This window comes from Anguilla rostrata, chromosome 7 (assembly GCF_018555375.3).
Source record: "Anguilla rostrata isolate EN2019 chromosome 7, ASM1855537v3, whole genome shotgun sequence".
Classification (NCBI taxonomy): Eukaryota; Metazoa; Chordata; class Actinopteri; order Anguilliformes; family Anguillidae; genus Anguilla; species Anguilla rostrata.
The window spans coordinates 29362976-29370426 of record NC_057939.1 but is presented as its reverse complement, the minus strand read 5'-3'; positions in this window follow the sequence as shown (position 1 = coordinate 29370426).

Genomic DNA, 7451 nt, shown 5'->3' with positions numbered 1-7451 from the left:
TCTAGACCTTCAACGACTTATGCAGACACAGAGGGGTGATGGGAGCAAGTACTCTTTTGTTGCCGCTATCGTAATGTCAATTGGATTATTTGCTAAAGTAATAAACTTTATTCTCAGTCCTTCTGATTTGCGGTTCATACCTTCAGCCTCTCAGGACTTTTAGTTTGTTTAATAGTCTGCCTACATATTATAGTTACAGGCTTCAACTTAAAGGTTGTTAATACCGTTTTCATAACCGTGATTTGAAACAGGTCAACCCTTTTGGACCTTAGTTCCGATCTATTAGGTATGTTCAGTACTGTTAGTACCAGATTGAATCATAGTTCAGTATCGAGTACTGTGATAACCTGTAAACGTATCAAGTCACACATTTAGGTATCGTGACACCTATTGGCCTTTGTGTTCGGCATGGACGCTGCCTGTACTCACCGGCCATATAGTGGTTTACGACTGCCATCAAGTTTAGACTGTCTAGCCTTACAGGGAAGCTCTAGACCATCATCAGGCGACGTCCTAGTCATCACCAGGCTCTCTAGCACAATTGCTACAGGATTTCTAGGACCATCTATCAGGACCTTCTAGACCTTCTGGACCTTCATCAGGACCTTCTAGACCTTCTAGACCTTCATCAGGACCATCTAGACGTTCTAGACCTTCATCAGGACGTTCTAGACCTTCTAGAACTTCATCAGGATTTTCTAGACTTTCATCAAAACCATCTAGACCTTCTAGACCTTCATCAGGACCTTCTAGACCTTCATCAAGACCTTCTAGACCTTCTAGACCTTCATCAGTACCTTCTAGACCTTCTAGACCTTCATCAGGACCTTCTAGAAATTCATCAGGATTTTCTAGACCTTCATCAGGACCTTCTAGACCTTCATCAGGACCTTCTAGTACTTCATCATGACGTTCTAGACCTTCTAGACCTTCATCAGGATTTTCTAGACCTTCATCAGGACCATCTATACCTTCTAGACCTTCATCAGGACCTTCTAGACCTTCATCAGGACCTTCTAGACCTTCATCAAGTCCTTCAAGACCTTCATCCGGACCTTCTAGACTTTCATCAGGACCTTCTAGACCTTCATCAGTACCTTCTAGACCTTCATCAGGACGTTCTAGACCTTCAAGATCTTCATCAGGACCGTCTAGACCTTCATCAAGAACTTTTAGACCTTCTAGACCTTCATCAGGACCTTCTAGGCCTTCTAGACCTTCATCAGGACCTTCTAGACTTTCATGAGGACCTTCTAGATCTTCTACACCTTCATCAGGACCTTCTAGACCTTCATCAGGACCTTCTAGACCTTCTAGACCTTCATCAGGACCTTCTAGACCTTCTAGACCTTCATCAGGACGTTCTAGACTTTCTAGAACTTCATCAGGACCTTCTAGACCTTCATCAGGACCTTCAAGGCCTTCTTGAGCTTCATCAGGACCTTCTAGACCTTCATCAGGAACTTCAATACCTTCTAAACCTTCATCAGGACCTTCAAGACCTTCTAGACCTTCATCAGGACGTTCTAGACCTTCATCAGGACCTTCTAAACTCATCAGGACATTCAAGACCTTCTAGAATAAGGACGTTCTAGACCTTCATAAGGACCTTTTATATCTTCTAGACCTTTATCAGGACGTTCTAGACCTTCTACACCTTCATCAGGACCTTCTAGACCTTAATCAGGATTTTCTAGACCTTCATCAGGACATTCTAGACCTTCTGGACCTTCATAAAGACCTTCTAGACCTTCATCAGGACGTTGTAGACCTTCTAGAACTTCATCAGGACGTTCGAGAACTTCATCAGGACATTCAAGACCTTCTAGACCTTCATCAGGACCTTCTAGACCTTCATCAGGACCTTCTAGACCTTCATCAAGTCCTTCAAGACCTTCATCAGGACCTTCTAGACCTTCTTCAGTACCTTCTAACCTCAGAGACGTTCTAGACCTTCAGACCTTCATCAGGACGTTCTAGACCTTCATCAGACTTTAGACCTTCTAGACCTTCATCAGGACCTTCTAGGCCCTCTAGACTTCATCAGGACATTCTAGACCTTCATCAGGACCTTCTAGACTTCTACACCTTACAGACCTTCTCAGACCTTCTAGACCTTCTAGGCCTTCTAGAACTTAATCAGACGCTCAAGACCTTCTAGACCTTTACAGACGTTCTAGACTTCAGACCTTCATCAGGACCTTCTAGAAATTCATCAGGATTTTCTAGACCTTCATCAGGACCTTCTAGACCTTCTAGACCTTCATCAGGACCTTCTAGTACTTCATCATGACGTTCTAGACCTTCATCAGGATTTTCTAGACCTTCATCAGGACCTTCTAGACCTTCATCAGGACCTTCTAGACCTTCATCAGGACCTTCTAGACCTTCATCAAGTCCTTCAAGACCTTCATCAGGACCTTCTAGACCTTCTTCAGTACCTTCTAGACCTTCATGAGGACGTTCTAGACCTTCAAGACCTTCATCAGTACCTTCTAGACCTTCATCAGGACGTTCTAGACCTTCTAGACCTTCATCAGGACCTTCTAGGCCTTCTAGACCTTCATCAGGACCTTCTAGACTTTCATGAGGACCTTCTAGATCTTCTACACCTTCATCAGGACCTTCTAGACCTTCATCAGGACCTTCTAGACCTTCTAGACCTTCATCAGGACGTTCAAGACCTTCTAGACCTTCATCAGGACGTTCTAGACCTTCTAGACCTTCATCAGGACCTTCTAGACCTTCTAGACCTTCATCAGGACGTTCTAGACCTTCAAGACCTTCATCAGGACCTTCTAGACCTTCATCAGGACCTTCTAGGCCTTCTTGAGCTTCATCAGGACCTTCTAGACCTTCATCAGGAACTTCAAGACCTTCTAAACCTTCATCAGGACCTTCTAGACCTTCTAGACCTTCATCAGGACGTTCTAGACCTTCTAAATCTTCATCAGGACCTTCTAGAACTTCAGCAGGACGTTCAAGACCTTCTAGACCTTCATCAGGACCTTCTAGTCCTTCATCAGTACCTTCTAGACCTTCTAGACCTTCATCAGGACGTTCTAGACCTTCAAGACCTTCATCAGGACCTTCTAGACCTTCATCAGGACCTTCTAGACCTTCATCAGGAACTTCAAGACCTTCTAGACCTTCATCAGGACCTTCTAGTACTTCATCATGACGTTCTAGACCTTCTTGACCTTCATCAGGACGTTCAAGACCTTCTAGACCTTCATCAGGATTTTCTAGACCTTCATCAGGACCTTTTAGACCTTCCAGACCTTCATCAGGACCTTCTAGACCTTCTACACCTTCATCAGGACCTTCTAGACCTTCTACACCTTCATCAGGACCTTCTAGACCTTCATCAGGACCTTCTAGACCTTCATCAGGACCTTCTAGACCTTCTTGACCTTCATCAGGACCTTCTAGACCTTCTTTAGCACCTTCTCGGTCTTCTAGACCTTCATCAGGACCTTCTAGACATTCATCAGGACCTTCTAGACCTTCATCAGGACCTTCTAGACCTTTATCAGAACCTTCTAGACCTTCATAAGGACCTTCTAGACCTTCTAGACCTTCACCAGGACCTTCTAGACTTTCTAGACCTTCATCAGGACCCTCTAGATCTTCATCAGGACCTTCATCGGGACATTCTAGACCTTCATCAGGACCTTCTCAACCTTCTAGACCTTCATCAAGACCTTCTCGACCTTTTAGACCTTCATCAAGACCTTCGAGACCTTCATCAGGACCTTCTAGACCTTCTAGATTTTAATCAGGACCTTTTAGACCTTCTAGACCTTCATCAGAACCTTCTAGACCTTCATCAGGACCTTCTAGACCTTCATCAGGATTTTCTAGATCTTCTTCAGGACCTTCTAGACCTTCATCAGGACCTTCTAGACCAGTGGTGTCAAACTCGTTGCCATGGAGGGCCGTGTTTATGCAGGTTTTCATTCCAGCCTCAGATCTTGATTATATAATTAGTTAAATTATTTGCTGAATTAGGGATGCAGGTTTCTGCACAATGGTGACCCGACGTCTATGGTGACCCGCATTGTCTAAATAAAAATTTTCTTATATTCTGTGCTTCAATGCAGTTAAACGCATATGGCTGAATGAGTAATTGGACTCAATTAAGGCAGCATTAATTGGTTGGAATGAAAACCTGCATACACACGGCCCTCCATGGCAACGAGTTTGACACCGCTGTTCTAGACCTTTATCATTGACAATGCATTTATTCAGTTGGTGAGAGTATAAGCTTTCTAACGATGTATAACATGTCTGATTTTGCTGTTGGAATAGCGTTTTATAGGTCAGCGTAACCGAAAATGTTCTTATCTGCCAATGTCTAAATAAATAAAACGGTAGGCTACTTTGCGCTCAGCCCGCATATCGCGAGTTGATATTTCGTCTTTTTTTTTCATTTTTTCTCAATGTCGTATTTTTTATTTGAAATGTGTATTTATGTGTTATTATTCTATCTGTCTCTGTGGCGCTCTGAAATGTGCATTCTCCGCTAAGCTGAGCAATGGATTGGAATATGTGCCTGACGTAGTGTTGCACGGTATACCAAAACTTCAGCACTTTCTCGGTACTTAAAAAAAAAAAAAAAAGAAACGGTTCGGTATTAGAATATTTCCACGATCGGTAGTTTTGAGTCAAATGTAAAAGCCAGGGAAAATTGTCTCCCGCATTACTGATTTAGAGGATGAAAAGTGTAAATTGTCAGAATCTTCGCTAGATGGCAGTAACAACTAAGGTTGCCAAGTGAGGTGACGCGCTTGTGCACTCAGCTCCTTGATACAGCGCAAGCCTTGACTCAGTTCACTTCAGTAGCAATAGGTGTTCCAATTTGGGAATATTTTATTATAGATAGATGCTGTATTGTTATTAAAATATGCTGTTTTTAGATCTATTTAAAGGTGAAAGACCTAATTTAAAGATTATTTAGTTTACAACTGAAGTTGTAAACTAAATAAAATATAAATATATACAACTTTTAAAAATATATTTAACATATTTTTCTGTTGTTCAGTGTTGTAACACTATAGGCCTATGCTTATTGATATGCTGAACAGGCTTCAACTTAAAGGTTGTTAATAAACCAGGTTTTTAATAAACCGTGAATTCGAAAATGAGGTCAACCCCTGTGGACATTACGTTTCTGATCAATTAAGGTAATTTCAGTATCGTTAGGTACCGAGTATTGAATCAGTATCGCTTCAGTATTATGATACTAAACCTGGCATCGTTATCAAAGTCATAATTTTGGTATCGTGACAACACTAGTGTGACGCCTTTTTTTAGTTGCAGCATGCAAGTGCTGCAGCTGTACACACACACCGGGCCATCTAAGTGTTATGACATGCCATCTAAGTGTTACAACATAGTAAAGACCTTTACGGGAAGCGGCCAGGACACATCCATGGCGACGCAACTAAGTCATCCGCCAGCGTCTCTTAGTACAAAATTGGCCATAAGTCATCAATATTTTATACGATCATCATGATATTCAGTACATATGTTGGGTGAAGGCATATGATCATGAGGACAAAGCCATTTTAAAATCGCTCCATAGGAGGCGCGATGGTGCCTATGCTTGGACCCCTCCCAACTCTGCTTGCGGCTTTAATTCACAAACGGATTGTCAAAGACAATATATGACCACTCAGTCGCAAAAGGGACATCTCTACGCGTAAAATCAATGGTAAGATTGTATATTTTTATTAAATGTTTAGTCACAGATGTTGACTGTAGAATGACATGGTATAATGTAAAAAAAAACTTTGTCTTGTTTATTTTGTTATTCAGTGAGCAGCGTTTTCACTGCTGTATTAGCATATTTTAGAGCTAATGTCGGGTTTATCTTGTTGCTACGGAATATTACATTACATTACAGGCATTTGGCAGACGCTCTTATCCAGAGCGACGTACAACAAAGTGTATAATCATAATCAGGAACAAGTGTGCCGAAAACCCTAGAGAGAAGTACCGTTCCAAGTGCAGGGAACAACCGCATAGTTCAACTTGGACCCTGTAGGTTAAACTGATTAACACTAACACAAACAAGAACAGCAACAACGCAATCTATGCAAAAATACAAGCAATAGTTAAGACGAGTTAAGACTAAGTCACCTACGAAACAGCTACCTAGTTACAACCCTAAGCTTACAGTCAATTTAGAGATTAAATTGAGAATACGATTTCGCTCAGCATAAAGATGAATTTAAAGACTAAACGAACTCACCCGATATTGTCTTCAAATGGATCCATGCCAATGAAAAGTAATGATTTATCCTCTCAAAGCTTTTACTAACAAACCTTTAGTATCAAAAAACGAAAGATCAACTCGCCATGCATGCTACTTGCTTCCTACGCTCAGAGTACTGTATTATTTATTTAGACATTGGCAGAGTACAGCATAAATTGCGTCTTTTGTTTATATTCAATATTAGTAATTGCAGCAAGAAACTGCAGCTGTAGACACAAGATAGTGTGTTATGTTATGGTAGCAACGGAACGAAGCGGAGTACATATGTATTACCGTCATTGTTTTATTATACCAGCGTGTTTTTGCGCCTTTGCACAGAAACTCAAACACTATCAATAAAATGGTTTAGCTATTTCTCAGCATAATGACAGATTCAAAGACTAAACAAACTCACCCGATACTGTCTTCAAATGGATCCATGCTCAAGAAAAGTAATTATTCATCCTCTCAAAAAGCTTTTACTTTTTGGTAGCCTAGTTGTAAGGAAAAAAGGACGTCTCTTGAACGTGATGAAAATGTACAAAGTTTATTTCCAATACCGGCAGTGACAAAGCGCACAAATGACACCTTGGATTCAGCAGAGTCAGACTGAACCACAAACCTTTCCAGAGGCTGCTTCTTATTTGTTTTCAAAGCTTTGATCAGGAGTGTTTCATACACATACTAAGAAGGATATAGTCAGTTTTGTAACACCTATTAATTAGGCCATAGTGTATTGGCCGTCCTGTTGTGATTGAATTAGCACGTCTGTTGACTTGGATGGTTCCCAATCTCTCACTCCCGGTCGCTATTCTACCATTGTACCAACTGTATTGTGATAATGATAAGATCAAGGGAATGTGTGGCCAGCAGACATATTGGCATCAGAGACAGATTTCTTACAGTAGCCTAGCATGCACTCTGGCTGGCACTGTCTTCCATTGCTTCCCCGACGTTCAGACCCTCCCCTCACTGATGAAAACTAGACCCTACGGTGTCGGATTACTTGCGTCGCCATGGATGTCGCTTGCCGTAAAGAAGTTTAGTAGATGTCGTAACACTTAGATTTGGCACTCCAGCTCTTCCGCACCCGGACATAGGTGGTCCCAATGGCAAAGTTGTAGAGCACGTTCAGGTGCATAGGTCGATGAAGTTTTGTGTTGATCTAACTTATGGTGTGGGAGTTATGGCC